Below are 15,545 nucleotides of genomic sequence, written 5' to 3' on the forward strand. Positions count from 1 at the left end.
GGTGTGTGTGTGTGTGCGTGCATGCGTGTATGCGTGTGTGTGTGGACTAATGGTTGCAGGCAAGGCCTCCTACTTATCTAAAGGAAGTGTTTTCTCCGAGGGCTACAGACCAGGGCAGTTTGGGGCTCACCCAGAGATTGGAGTTGTTGTTGAAAGTCATTCAGGCCTGCCTCAGGCACCAATATCTAAGACATCACTATATCCCTGTCAGGCCTGAGTGGAGGCTCGGTAATCATCTTTTTCAGGCCAAATGTCTCGGATATCCTAAGGATCACTCATTATGGATGATGGAGTTTGGTGGGTGTTCTGCTGGTACAGCACAGACAATGGGGAAGGGGGATACCTAGTCAGTTGTACACCTGAATGCATTCAACTGAAATGTGTATTCCGCATTTAACCCAACCCCTCTGAATCAGAGAGGTACGGAGGGCTGCCTTAATCAACATCCATGTCGTCAGTGGCCGGGGAACAGTGGGTTAACTGCCTTGCTCAGGGGCAGAACAACAGAGTTTGACCTTGTCAGCTCAGGGATTCGATCCAGCAATCTTTCAGTTACTGGCCCAACGCTCTAACCACTAGGTTACCTGGCATAGGCTACTGATGAAAGAGAACATTTTTCAACCTAAGAATGGAAATTCAAGAGGAAATTTTACTTTTACCCACACACAGATGTTTTTAAAGGTATCTCGGGACTCAGGAGACAGGTTGGAAATCATTTATTTCTCCTCCATTGTATCCCACTCAGATGGTGTGATCTGCTGCCAATCTGCTCCAAGACACGAAGGCCCTGAAGGTGTAGCGAATTATAATCCCAATGATGAATGAGATGACAGGAGTGTGAGGCAGTGGAGGAGAGTGGGAGGAGGAAGGAGGGAGGAGAGAGGGGGCGGCAGAGAGGTAAATCTGAGGATTTGTTGGTGAGAAATGTAAACCCGACTTGCATTTCTCCCTCCTGTAGTAGATGAAAGCTACTGTATGCCTGACACCACTAGCAGTACTATACACACTCTCCCCTTCCTTCATGTGAAGCTTCAGTCCTTTAATGCAGCAGTGACACCCGTGTGAACTGAAGATTAGATCTGCATAAATAGGAAAATAAAATCCATTCTTAGGACTGTTGTGGTGTACCTGAAGGGACTCTAGTGTAAGGAATATATAGACTGTGAAGTTTGAGTCAGGTAGCTGTGACTGTGACACCCTGCTGTGAACTGGAGATTACATTTGCATAAATAAGGAAAACGAAGTCCGACTTCTTAGGTTGTGGGTCAGACGGATTAATCAATTTCAGTATGACAAGATCAGGATCAGTGAGTGTAGCCTGGTTCCAGATCTTGTTGTGCTGTACAGCCAACTCCCATGGTCATTGAAACACAGCACAAACAGACCTGGGACCAGGCTACTGTGAGAAAAAGTGCTCATCATTTTTTCAAAGACAAATAATTTAGCAAAGAGTAGAAGATAAAATGAAGCCTTACTGCACGAAAATTAGACCTACGGGACATGACTAAGTAGAGTGACACTAGCTTGAACTAAACGGAAAGCCCTTCAGTTGTTTGATGTAATATATAATATATAATAATATATGCCATAATATATGCCATTTAGCAGACGCTTTTATCCAAAGCGACTTACAGTCATGTGTGCATACATTCTACGTATGGGTGGTCCCGGGAATCGAACCCACTACCCTGGCGTTACAAGCGCCATGCTCTACCAACTGAGCTACAGAAGGACCACTGATGTGTCAGTCTGCAGAAATACACATGTAATAACAATCAGAACAACTTCGTAGAAGGAAACGCATCAACAATTTCACAATGACCGACACAATTGGAGTGTAGAGCGAGGAGAAATAAATAGATTCATAAAATGTTGTGGACGTTTTTATGTACTGCACTCATGCACTCGCATTAAACATACATCAACACATTGGACAACAATTGAACAATAGATGAGGAGATTGTATGCCCTGACAGATACATTTGCATCATTCAATCCCATGAATCTTTGGAGAAAACAAATACATCAGTCTATTCAGTCACACCTATTAGATGAAAACCAACAAAGCATGTTTCCATATGTTTCCACCTGGAATATCAGCCAGGTTGGATCCACTGCGAAATTAGACGTCCCTCAAAGTAAGCAGCACGTCCAGAGATTACTTCTAAATCGGCCACTAGGGGCAACTATGAGCGTTATTTGCATCAAGTAGGCTTGGGTTTTGCAAGGGCATTGTGGATGGGGGTGAAAATGGGCATATGCCGTGAGCTCCGGCTCCAAGGGTCCCGTGCTCAATCCCAGTGCTAGAATTTCCGAACCTTAACCCTTAACTTAACCATTCCGAATGAACACCTAAACTTAGCCTTCAAAATTTGACGTTTATGGGCAAAGGTCTGGACGTCTGATACTGCACTGAGATTGTGAGAGCTTGTTGTTGTATATATATATGCTGGTTGGTGTTTGGGCCAGACGGCATTTCCCTAATACTAGGTACACAGATCAGATAAAGTACGGAGGAGAAACACAATACCATTTAATGGAGAATGCATGTTAAAATGGCTCAGACTTGAAGGTGAGTTGTCTGGTTTAACATTTAGAATAATTCAAGCACAAACACATGCCAGATGCGAAATGCAACACTCCCATTGATATTTCACCACTTAAATATCATGGATAGGAGACACATAAATACATTTGACTATGCAAACGGCAGGGCTGGGGGACAGACAGGGAGACAGTTAGAGAGAGAGACAGACAGACAGCAGTAGAACATTTACGAAAATATGTTCCTCCAAGTCAGGTTCCCATTCTGATAGTCATGTCTGGTATAGTGGTTCTGAGTCTGACCAGTTGTACTTGAGGGCATAAGTGGGGAAAGGGGTCCACCCCTTCCCACATCAATCAGCACTCACCTATCACTGACAGCGACACCTACAGTCCAGGTGGCTCTTCTCAAAAAGTCTGGAAATCACAAAGTCACATGACAGACCATTGTTTATTCAGGCGGGTACCCTAACTGATATAGGCAGAATTCAGCTTTAAACTCGAAACCTCTAGAGGTGTCCATACAAACAGGACCAGAACTAGATATATCCCTCGACAGTCCAGAACTAGATATATCCCTCTACAGTCCAGGACCAGAACTAGATATATCCCTCTACAGTCCAGGACCAGAACTAGATATATCCCTCTACAGTCCAGGGCCAGAACTAGATATATCCCTTGACAGTCCAGGGCCAGAACTAGATATATCCCTCTACAGTCCAGGACCAGAACTAGATATATCCCTCTACAGTCCAGAACTAGATATATCCCTCTACAGTCCAGGACCAGAACTCGATATATCCCTCTACAGTCCAGAACTAGATATATCCCTCTACAGTCCAGGACCAGAACTCGATATATCCCTCTACAGTCCAGAACTAGATATATCCCTCTACAGTCCAGAACTAGATATATCCCTCTACAGTCCAGAACTAGATATATCCCTCTACAGTCCAGGACCAGAACTAGATATATCCCTCTACAGTCATGGACCAGAACAAGATTTATCCCTCTACAGTCATGGACCAGAACAAGATTTATCCCTCTACAGTCCAGGACCAGAACTAGATTTATCCCTCTACAGTCATGGACCAGAACAAGATTTATCCCTCTACAGTCCAGGACCAGAACTAGATATATCCCTCTACAGTCCAGGACCAGAACTAGATATATCCCTCTACAGTCATGGACCAGAACAAGATTTATCCCTCTACAGTCCAGGGCCAGAACTAGATATATCCCTCTACAATCCAGGACCAGAACTAGATATATCCCTCTACAATCCAGGGCCAGAACTAGATATATCCCTCTACAGTCCAGGACCAGAACTAGATATATCCCTCTACAGTCCAGGGCCAGAACTAGATATATCCCTCTACAGTCCAGGGCCAGAACTAGATATATCCCTCTACAATCCAGGACCAGAACTAGATATATCCCTCTACAGTCCAGAACTAGATATATCCCACTACAGTCCAGGACCAGAACTAGATATATCCCTCTACAGTCCAGAACTAGATATATCCCTCTACAGTCCAGGACCAGAACTAGATATATCCCTCTACAGTCCAGGACCAGAACTAGATATATCCCTCTACAGTCCAGGGCCAGAACTAGATATATCCCTCTACAGTTCAGGACGAGAACAAGATATATCACTCTACAGTCCAGGACCAGAACTAGATATATCCCTCCACAGTCCAGGACCAGAACTAGATATATCCCTCTACAATCCAGGACCAGAACGAGATATATCCCTCTACAGTCCAGGACCAGACCTAGATATATCTCTCTACAGTCCAGGACCAGAACTAGATATATCACTCTACAGTCCAGAACTAGATATATCCCTCTACAGTCCAGGACCAGAACTAGATATATCCCTCTACAGTCCAGGACCAGAACTAGATATATCCCTCTACAGTCCAGGGCCAGAACTAGATATATCCCTCTACAGTCCAGGACCAGAACTAGATATATCCCTCTACAGTCCAGAACTAGATATATCCCTCTACAGTCCAGGGCCAGAGAACTGCACACATAGAGAGAGATGGAGGATTTATGTGTTTCTCTTCATGTGCCTTGCTGGCAGGGATCCCTCAGTTGTGCATTTCACTAAAGTCTTCTAATCTAGACGGCAGGAGTGCTGAATGTGAGATTTCCTGCACTCTGTAGGGCTTTTAAAACAGTGCATTAGAAAGCAGTGGTATAGACACACACACACACAAACATGCACACACACATAGTCTTGGACACACAGTTAACTCTAACCCTTAACCTAACTCTAATCTTAACCCTAACCCCAAAACTTAAACCTTAACTCGAACCATAAACCTAGCTCCTAACCCTTTACTTAATTCTAAACGTAACACTAATTCTAACCTTCACCCAAAACCCAATAGAAATAACATTTGACATTGTGGGGAAAAACAACATGTCTTCAGTTGGTCCCAAAAAAAATGTACTGGGGAATTCTGGTCCACACAAGGTTAATTAAAAAACACACACACACACACACACACACACACACACACACACACACACACACACACACACACACACACACACACACACACACACACACACACACACACACACACACACACACACACACACACACACACACACACACACACACACAGACACACACACAGACACACACACACACACACACACAGTGTCAGAGCTTCAAAGCAGAACCCTGTGTAAATGCCATTCTAAGAAACACTTTCACGGTTTCAGATTTGCTCAGGTCCAGTTAAACATTCATTTTCTGTTGACTTCACTCTGACTAGGTTGAGTCACTTCAGTGAACCTTAAGGCCGTGGCTTTCCGTGGGGAAAAGGGGAAAAGGGGGAAGCGGGAAATAAGCATTGAGCTACGAGACAACACACTGATGGAAATGGATGGGATAGAATACAAATGTCAGAGAAATGAAGTCAATATTGGATCAAGTCATTAAACAACACTCAGTGGTCCATGACAGACCGTAGATTGTGTAGTAAGTAGTCCATGATGGACTCTACAACCAAATAGTCTTGTGTGTTGCTGTCGTGTTGCTGTCGTCTTTTAATCCACAGATGGAAAAGAGTTAGTGCCAGGCAACTGTGCTGTAAGTACTAGCTTCTTGAAACACCCATCCCGTTACCTGGATCATTTTCATCAACATCAACTGTGCTGTAAGTACTAGCTTCTTGAAACACCCATCCCGTTACCTGGATCATTTTCATCAACATCAACTGTGCTGTAAGTACTAGCTTCTTGAAACACCCATCCCGTTACCTGGATCATTTTCATCAACATCAACTGTGCTGTAAGTACTAGCTTCTTGAAACACCCATCCCGTTACCTGGATCATTTTCATCAACATCAACTGTGCTGTAAGTACTAGCTTCTTGAAACACCCATCCCGTTACCTGGATCATTTTCATCAACATCAACTGTGCTGTAAGTACTAGCTTCTTGAAACACCCATCCCGTTACCTGGATCATTTTCATCAACATCAACTGTGCTGTAAGTACTAGCTTCTTGAAACACCCATCCCGTTACCTGGATCATTTTCATCAACATCAACTGTGCTGTAAGTACTAGCTTCTTGAAACACCCATCCCGTTACCTGGATCATTTTCATCAACATCAACTGTGCTGTAAGTACTAGCTTCTTGAAACACCCATCCCGTTACCTGGATCATTTTCATCAACATCAACTGTGCTGTAAGTACTAGCTTCTTGAAACACCCATCCCGTTACCGGGATCATCCTTAACATCCACTGAATTGCAGAGCGCCAAATTCAAATTAAATTACTAAAAACATAAAATGTTCATGAAATCACAAGTGCAATATAGCAAAACACAGCTTAGCTTGTTGTTAATCCACCTGGTGTGTCAGATTTCAATTCAGCTTTTTGGTGAAAGCATACCAAGCGTTTATGAAAGGACATCTCTCTCAGTAGACAAAATATTACAAACAGCTAGCAGCCAAATAGATTGGTCACGAAAGTCAGAAAAGCAATCAAATGAATCGGTTACCTTTGATGATCTTCGGATGTTTGGACTCACAAGACTCCCAGTTACACAATAAATGTTCATTTTGTTCCATGAAGATTATTTTTATATACAAAATTCCTCCATTTGGTTGGTGCGTTATGTTCAGAAATCCACAGGCTCGAGCGGTCACGATCACGCAGACGAAAATTCCAAATAGTATCCGTAAAGTTCGTAGAAACATGTCAAACGTTTTTTATAATCAATCCTCAGGTTGTTTTTACAATATATAATCGATAATATTTCAACCGGGACTGTATCTTCTTCAATAGGAGAGAGAGAGAAAATGTATGCTCCAAGCTGTTGAGCATGCAAAACGCTGCTGGCACCCAGCCATACAATGACGCGAAGTGATCTTTCTCGCTCATTTTTCAAAATAAAAGCCTGAAACTATGTCTAAAGACTGTTCACACCTTGGGAATATGTTTGATATCCCTTTAAATGGAACGAAGGCAGGCAATTGAACCTTTCAGGAAAAACAGCACTTCCGGGTTAAATTTCATCAGGTTTTCGCCTGCAATATCAGTTCTGTTATAGTCACAGACAATATTTTGACAGTGTTGGAAACTTTAGAGTGTTTTCTATCCGAATCTGAAAAAATTATATGCATATTATAGATTCTGGGCCCGAGAAATAGGCAGTTTCATTTGGGTATGTTTTTCATTCAAACATCAAAATAATGCCCCCTACACTCAACAGGCTAAGAAGGTTCATTGTATTCGATTTTAGTATTCGTCTGGGTTTCTTTTTCTTTGAACAAACCAACTGCATTCTGATAGGACGTGCCATCTACCAGATGTGGCATTGTGCACACACACACACACACACACACACACACACACACACACACACACACACACACACACACACACACACACATATATATAGGATATATACCTCTCTATTCCTGGGATGTTATCTGTGCCATTCAAAGGGTAACATGTAAGGCAGGTCGGCTGAAGCCCCAAAATGCTTTTTTGTCTGTTCGATGCAAACCTAATCTAACTGCCATGTTGGATTTGTCTGTTACTGTAAAAGGTCAGACTGCAGCTATATTAGTCATATAATGGACTAAAGAGAAAACAGGCTGTACATTGGCTTGTATACAGTATATAGGACACAGGACACAGCCATTCCTTTAAAGGGTACGGATAGCCAAATTCAATATATTTTGAAGCAATTCTGTCTAAAAATGTTTTTTACCCTGCAAATGGAGAAAGGTGACGGAGCCATTTTAAGTTTCAATGGATATGACTCCTCTGCTCGAGACTACAATCAGTCAAAAGACTAGCTTACTGCAAAACACAAAGAGATATCTTAGAGTAGCTGTATGGATCATTGACGACAGTGAACACTTTTGACCCAAAGGGAGAATTCATCAGCCGTCATTAGCTAACAAAATAACAGAGCAAATTGTTTCAACAACACAGTGATGTTTCTAAATGTATTGACAGCGACCAGCAGATATCAACCAGAACAAAAACATTGACAGCTTTTGTTTTAGGACAGAATATATAATGGTCCAATATTTCATGGCTATTTGACCTTATCTGTCCTATACATTCTACATTTGAACTATAATTATACATATCTGCTGTCTTTAATTTGAACCGTTTCTCACAACAGGAATATAATCCTACAGCAACAGTTAATTATTATGTGGATTTGAATTCATATACATTTTTGTCGGGATTTATTTATTGTTCATTTGGGCAAATCAAGTATGACATTTTAAAGTGGAAATGACAAGATGTAGAAGCCTGTTTAAAAATCCAATACACTACAAGTTTGCAATTCCTGCGGTGCAGGAAAATTCTCTGCAACAATAGCGCGATCAAATTAAGAGAGCACATCTTATTGCAATGGTATTGCTTCTACAGGACAGGGCATATTTGTGTTAATAATACATTTTAAAAACACCCCTGCTGACAACACTGACAAAACTATTTGAATTAGATTCCTAGACACAATACAAAAGAGAGGGACAACTTTTGTTGTCCCAGTAGCCAAAATACATCCCTCTGCTAAGTAGCTTTGTGACAGGCAACGCAGCAAGGCCGGAGACCATGGAATTATCTATCTAAAACCATCTATTTGCGTGTTTTTTGTTTTGTTTATCGTAGCATGAATATTCATTTAACTTGTACACACGTCATACGTCTGTTTTTCTATTATTTATAATTTAGAACAAATAACAAACTAAGTGCTTCCAAACAACAGTAGCTCAGTAGGGAATCAGCATACAGACTATTATACAACTATTAAAGAACAGAATAAAATAGGGGAAAAACAGAATATAATGTATTTCCAGGGTCAATGTGACAAAGACACAAACAGATGAAACAGATATATAAAATAATAGTTGACCGGTTTTTCAATTTCCTTCGCTCTAATCCTCAAGATCTGAAGCACTGACAACAAATTGACTTGAGAACTAGACAAATGTCTTGGTCTGAGAAGGGAGGAAATTGGCCTGTGGTTGCATCCCGAATGGCACCCTATTCCATATATAGTGCACTACTTTGATCAGGGCACATTGGACTCTGGTCAAAAGTAGTGCACAATATAGTGAGTAATGTGCCATTTGGGGTGGACTCTGTGTTCACAGCTCTCTCATTAAGGCTGGGAGCTCCTCTTCTAAAGGCCTTCACTGTTACGGTTTTCATGTGGTGAAGGAGAGTCGGACCAAACTGCAGCGTGTATATTGCGATCCATGTTTAATCAAATAAACGTAACACGAATCAATACAAAAAAACACTACAAAACAATAAACGAAACCCGAAAACAGGCTATACTTGTGTCAACTAATACAACACAAGGACATCAAGACACTAAGGACAATCACCCACAACACAACCAAAGAATATGGCTGCCTAAATATGGTTCCCAATCAGAGACAACAATAAACACCTGCTTCTGATTGAGAACCACTTCAGACAGCCATAGACCTACCTAGAACACCCCACTAAGCTACAATCCCACTACATACACACCACATACAAAAACCCATGTCACACCCTGGCCTGACCAAATAAATGAAGATAAACACAAAAATACTTCGACCCCCCTCTCTAAGGTGTGGACTCCCGAACGCACCTTAAAACAATAGAGAGGGTCCGGGTGGGCGTCTGTCCATGGTGGCGGCTCCGGCGCGGGACGTGGACCCCACTCAGCCACTGTCTTAGTCCCTCCTCGCGTCCTTGGATAGTCCATCCTCGCCGCCGACCATGGCCTAGTAGTCCTCACCCAGAACCCCACTAGACTGAGGAGCAGATCGGGACTGAGGGGCAGCTCGGGACTGAGGCAGCTCAGGGCTGAGGGGAAGCTCGGGACTGAGGGGAAGCTCGGGACTGAGGGGAAGCTCGGGAGTGAGAGGAAGCTCAGGAGTGAGAGGAAGCTCAGACAGGTTGATGAATCTACCAGATCCTGGCTGACTGGCAGATCCTGGCTGACTGGCGGATCCTGGCTGACTGGTGGATCCTTGCCGACTGGCACTTCTGGCGGATCCTGGCAGACTGGCGGATCCTTGCAGACTGGCAGGTCTTTGTAGACTGACAGCTCTTTGCAGACTGGAAGCTCTGGCTGCTTCATGCAGACTGACAGCTCTGGCTGCTTCATGCAGACTGACAGCTCTGACTGCTCCATGCAGGCTGGCACCTCTGGCTGCTCCATGCAGGCTGGCAGCACCTTGCAGACTGGCAGCTCCTTGCAGACTGGCAGCTCCTTGCAGACTGGCAGCTCCTTGCAGACTGGCAGCTCCTTGCAGACTGACAGCTCCTTGCAGACTGACAGCTCTGGCTGCTTCATGCATACTGACAGCTCTGGCTGCTTCATGCAGACTGACAGCTCTGACTGCTCCATGCAGGCTGACAGCTCTGGCTGCGCTGAACAGACAGGAGACTCCAGCAGCGCTGTAGAGGAAGAAGGCTCTAGATGCGCTGAACAGACAGGAGACTCCAGCAGCGCTGTAGAGGAGGAAGGCTCTGATAGCGCTGAACAGGCAGGAGGCTCCAGCAGCGCAGGAGAGGCGAGGCGCACTGTAGGCCTGATGCATGGTGCTGGCACTGGTGGTACTGGGCCGAGGACACGCACAGGAAGCCTGGTGTGGGGAGCTGCTACCGGAGGGCTGGTGTGTGGAGGTGGTACTGGATAGACCGGACCGTGCAGGCGCACTGGAGCTCTTGAGCACCGAGCCTGCCCAACCTTACCTGGTTGAATACTCTCGGTCGCCCTGCCAGTGCGGCAAGGTGGAATAGCCCGCACTGGGCTATGCAGGCGAAACGGGAGACACCGAGCGCAAGGCTGGTGCCATGTAAGCCGGCCCAAGGAGACGCACTGGGGTCCAGATCCACTGGGGTCAATCTAGCCCGGCCGATACGCGGAGCTGGAATATACCGCACCGGGCTATGCACCCGCACTGGGGACACCGTGCGCACCACTGCATAACACGGTGCCTGCCCGGTCTCTCTAGCCCCCCGGTAAGCACAGGGAGTTTGCGCAGGTCTCCTACCTGGCGTAGCCATTCTCCCTGTGAGCCACCCCCCAAGAAATTTTTGGGGCTGACTCCCGGGCTTCCTTGCCAACAGTGTTCCCTCATATCGCCGGCTCCTCTCTCCGGCTGCCTCTGCTCTCCTCGCTGCCTCCACCTGTTCCCATGGAAGGCGATCCCTTCCCGCCAGGATCTCCTCCCATGTGTAGCAACCCTTGCCATCCAATATATCGTCCCATGTCCATTCCTCATTGCGCCGCTGTTGCTGCCTTTGTTGCTTCTCCTGTGGATCCTGCCTGTTGACACGCTGCTTGGTACTGTGGTGGGTGATTCTGTTACGGTTTTCAAGTGGTGAAGGAGAGTCGGACCAAACTGCAGCGTGTAGATTGCGATCCATGTTTAATCAAATAAACGTAACACGAATCAATACAAAAAAACACTACAAAACAATAAACGAAACGAAAACCGAAAACAGCCTATACTTGTGTCAACTAACACAACACAAGGACATCAAGACACTAAGGACAATCACCCACAACACAACCAAAGAATATGGCTGCCTAAATATGGTTCCCAATCAGAGACAACGATAAACACCTGCCTCTGATTGAGAACCACTTCAGACAGCCATAGACCTACCTAGAACACCCCACTAAGCTACAATCCCACTACATACACACCACATATAAAAACCCATGTCACACCCTGGCCTGACCAAATAAATGAAGATAAACACAAAAATACTTCGACCAGGGCGTGACATTCACGTTTTTACATTTGACCAATCTAATTTCCAATAATAACCTGTCATTTACTGAAAATAACTTCAATCTCCACTTCACAAGGAAGACAATTGATTCCTTTGTAAACTTGAGCAATGTTATTAACAAAATGATGAGGGCAAAGAAAAAATGAATGCAGACTGTGTCTTTTATGTACGTACATGTCAAGATCCACAGTTCTGAGTGGTCCACACAGGTTCCATCAGGAGTACCAATCGACTAGCACGTGTCTTGGTAATAGTATCCCTTAGAATAGATCCACCGTATCATCGATACCCTATTCAATAAAACCGTAGAAAATTGTTACCCATTTAGACAACTGTGTTTAGATTCAATGGTGCTTGCGAAACGGTTTGTGCCTTTTTCCGTCATCATCTCTCCCTCTTACTGTTTATCGCTTTGGTAGTATTTTCACAAGTATGTGGTAAAATCTCACAACTCTTAGTACAAAACTCATAACAGATCATCAAAAAGGCTGTTATTTTTTTTTAATTACTTTAAAACACATTTTCAATTGACTAAGTACAACACACAAAATCACACACTTTTTCACCAAACCTAATCAGTGTTTCATCTAGAAATACCGTTCATATAAAGTAATTGCCTTTCACAATACTTTCCATATATTGTTTAAATAGATTTGACCATCACTTAATCCAACTGTGCTTAATTGTTAACCACTTAACCGTTTGGTTAACCTAAAGATTTTAAACTGGTTTGTCTACCAAATATGGATTTTGAGAACTTCAGAAATAGAATGTGTGTTTGTAAAGTATAAACATCTAAATGACATGTATGATACTTGATAACCATACAAAATGACTACTGTAAAGTATAAACATCTAAATTACATTTACATTTAAGTCATTTAGCAGACGCTCTTATCCAGAGCGACTTACAAATTGGTGCATTCACCTTATGACATCCAGTGGAACAGCCACTTTACAATAGTGCATCTAAATCTTTTAGGGGGGGGGGGGTGAGAAGGATTACTTATCCTATCCTAGGTATTCCTTAAAGAGGTGGGGTTTCAGGTGTCTCCGGAAGGTGGTGATTGACTCCGCTGTCCTGGCGTCGTGAGGGAGTTTGTTCCACCATTGGGGGGCCAGAGCAGCGAACAGTTTTGACTGGGCTGAGCGGGAACTGTACTTCCTCAGTGGTAGGGAGGCGAGCAGGCCAGAGGTGGATGAACGCAGTGCCCTTGTTTGGGTGTAGGGCCTGATCAGAGCCTGGAGGTACTGAGGTGCCGTTCCCCTCACAGCTCCGTAGGCAAGCACCATGGTCTTGTAGCGGATGCGAGCTTCAACTGGAAGCCAGTGGAGAGAGCGGAGGAGCGGGGTGACATGAGAGAACTTGGGAAGGTTGAAGACCAGACGGGCTGCGGCGTTCTGGATGAGTTGTAGGGGTTTGATGGCACAGGCAGGGAGCCCAGCCAACAGCGAGTTGCAGTAATCCAGAGGGGAGATGACAAGTGCCTGGATTAGGACCTGCGCCGCTTCCTGTGTGAGGCAGGGTCGTACTCTGCGGATGTTGTAAAGCATGAACCTACAGGAACGGGCCACCGCCTTGATGTTAGTTCAGAACGACAGGGTGTTGTCCAGGATCACGCCAAGGTTCTTAGCGCTCTGGGAGGAGGACACAATGGAGTTGTCAACCGTGATGGCGAGATCATGGAACGGGCAATCCTTCCCCGGGAGGAAGAGCAGCTCCGTCTTGCCGAGGTTCAGCTTGAGGTGGTGATCCGTCATCCACACTGATATGTCTGCCAGACATGCAGAGATGCGATTCGCCACCTGGTCATCAGTAGGGGGAAAGGAGAAGATTAATTGTGTGTCGTCTGCATAGCAATGATAGGAGAGACCATGTGAGGTTATGACAGAGCCAAGTGACTTGGTGTATAGCGAGAATAGGAGAGGGCCTAGAACAGAGCCCTGGGGGACACCAGTGGTGAGAGCGCGTGGTGAGGAGACAGATTCTCGCCACGCCACCTGGTAAATGACATGTATGATACTTGATAACCATACATAATATCTACTGTAAAGTATAAACATCTAATGACATGTATGATACTTGATAACCATACATAATGACTACTGTAAAGTATAAACATCTAATGACATGTATGATACTTGATAACCATACATAATGACTACTGTAAAGTATAAACATCTAAATGACATGTATGATACTTGATAACCATACATAATGACTACTGTAAAGTATAATCATCTACTGACATGTATGATACATGATAACCATACATAATGACTACTGTAAATTATAAACATCTAAATGACATGTATGATACTTGATAACCATACATAATGACTACTGTAAAGTATAAACATCTAATGACATGTATGATACATGATAACCATACATAATGACTACTGTAAATTATAAACATCTAAATGACATGTATGATACTTGATAACCATACATAATGACTACTGTAAAGTATAAACATCTAATGACATGTATGATACATGATAACCATACATAATGACTACTGTAAAGTATAAACATCTAATGACATGTATGATACATGATAACCATACATAATGACTACTGTAAAGTATAAACATCTAATGACATGTATGATACATGATAACCATACATAATGACTACTGTAACTTATAAACATCTAATGACATGTATGATACATGATAACCATACATAATGACTACTGTAAAGTATAAACATCTAATGACATGTATGATACATGATAACCATACATAATGACTACTGTAAAGTATAAACATCTAATGACATGTATGATACTTGATAACCATACATAATGACTACTGTAAATTATAAACATCTAATGACATGTATGATACATGATAACCATACATAATGACTACTGTAAAGTATAAACATCTAATGACATGTATGATACATGATAACCATACATAATGACTACTGTAAAGTATAAACATCTAATGACATGTATGATACTTGATAACCATACATAATGACTACTGTAAATTATAAACATCTAAATGACATGTATGATACATGATAACCATACATAATGACTATTGTAAAGTATAAACATCTAATGACATGTATGATACATGATAACCATACATAATGACTACTGTAAATTATAAACATCTAATGACATGTATGATACATGATAACCATACATAATGACTACTGTAAATTATAAACATCTAATGACATGTATGATACATGATAACCATAGATAATGACTACTGTAAAGTATAAACATCTAATGACATGTATGATACATGATAACCATACATAATGACTACTGTAAAGTATAAACATCTAATGACATGTATGATACTTGATAACCATACATAATGACTACTGTAAATTATAAACATCTAATGACATGTATGATACTTGATAACCATACATAATGACTACTGTAAATTATAAACATCTAATGACATGTATGATACTTGATAACCATACATAATGACTACTGTAAATTATAAACATCTAATGACATGTATGATACTTGATAACCATACATAATGACTACTGTAAATTATAAACATCTAATGACATGTATGATACTTGATAACCATACATAATGACTACTGTAAATTATAAACATCTAATGACATGTATGATACTTGATAACCATACATAATGACTACTGTAAATTATAAACATCTAATGACATGTATGATACTTGATAACCATACATAA

Source organism: Oncorhynchus keta, chromosome 20, assembly GCF_023373465.1.
Source record: "Oncorhynchus keta strain PuntledgeMale-10-30-2019 chromosome 20, Oket_V2, whole genome shotgun sequence".
Taxonomy (NCBI): Eukaryota; Metazoa; Chordata; class Actinopteri; order Salmoniformes; family Salmonidae; genus Oncorhynchus; species Oncorhynchus keta.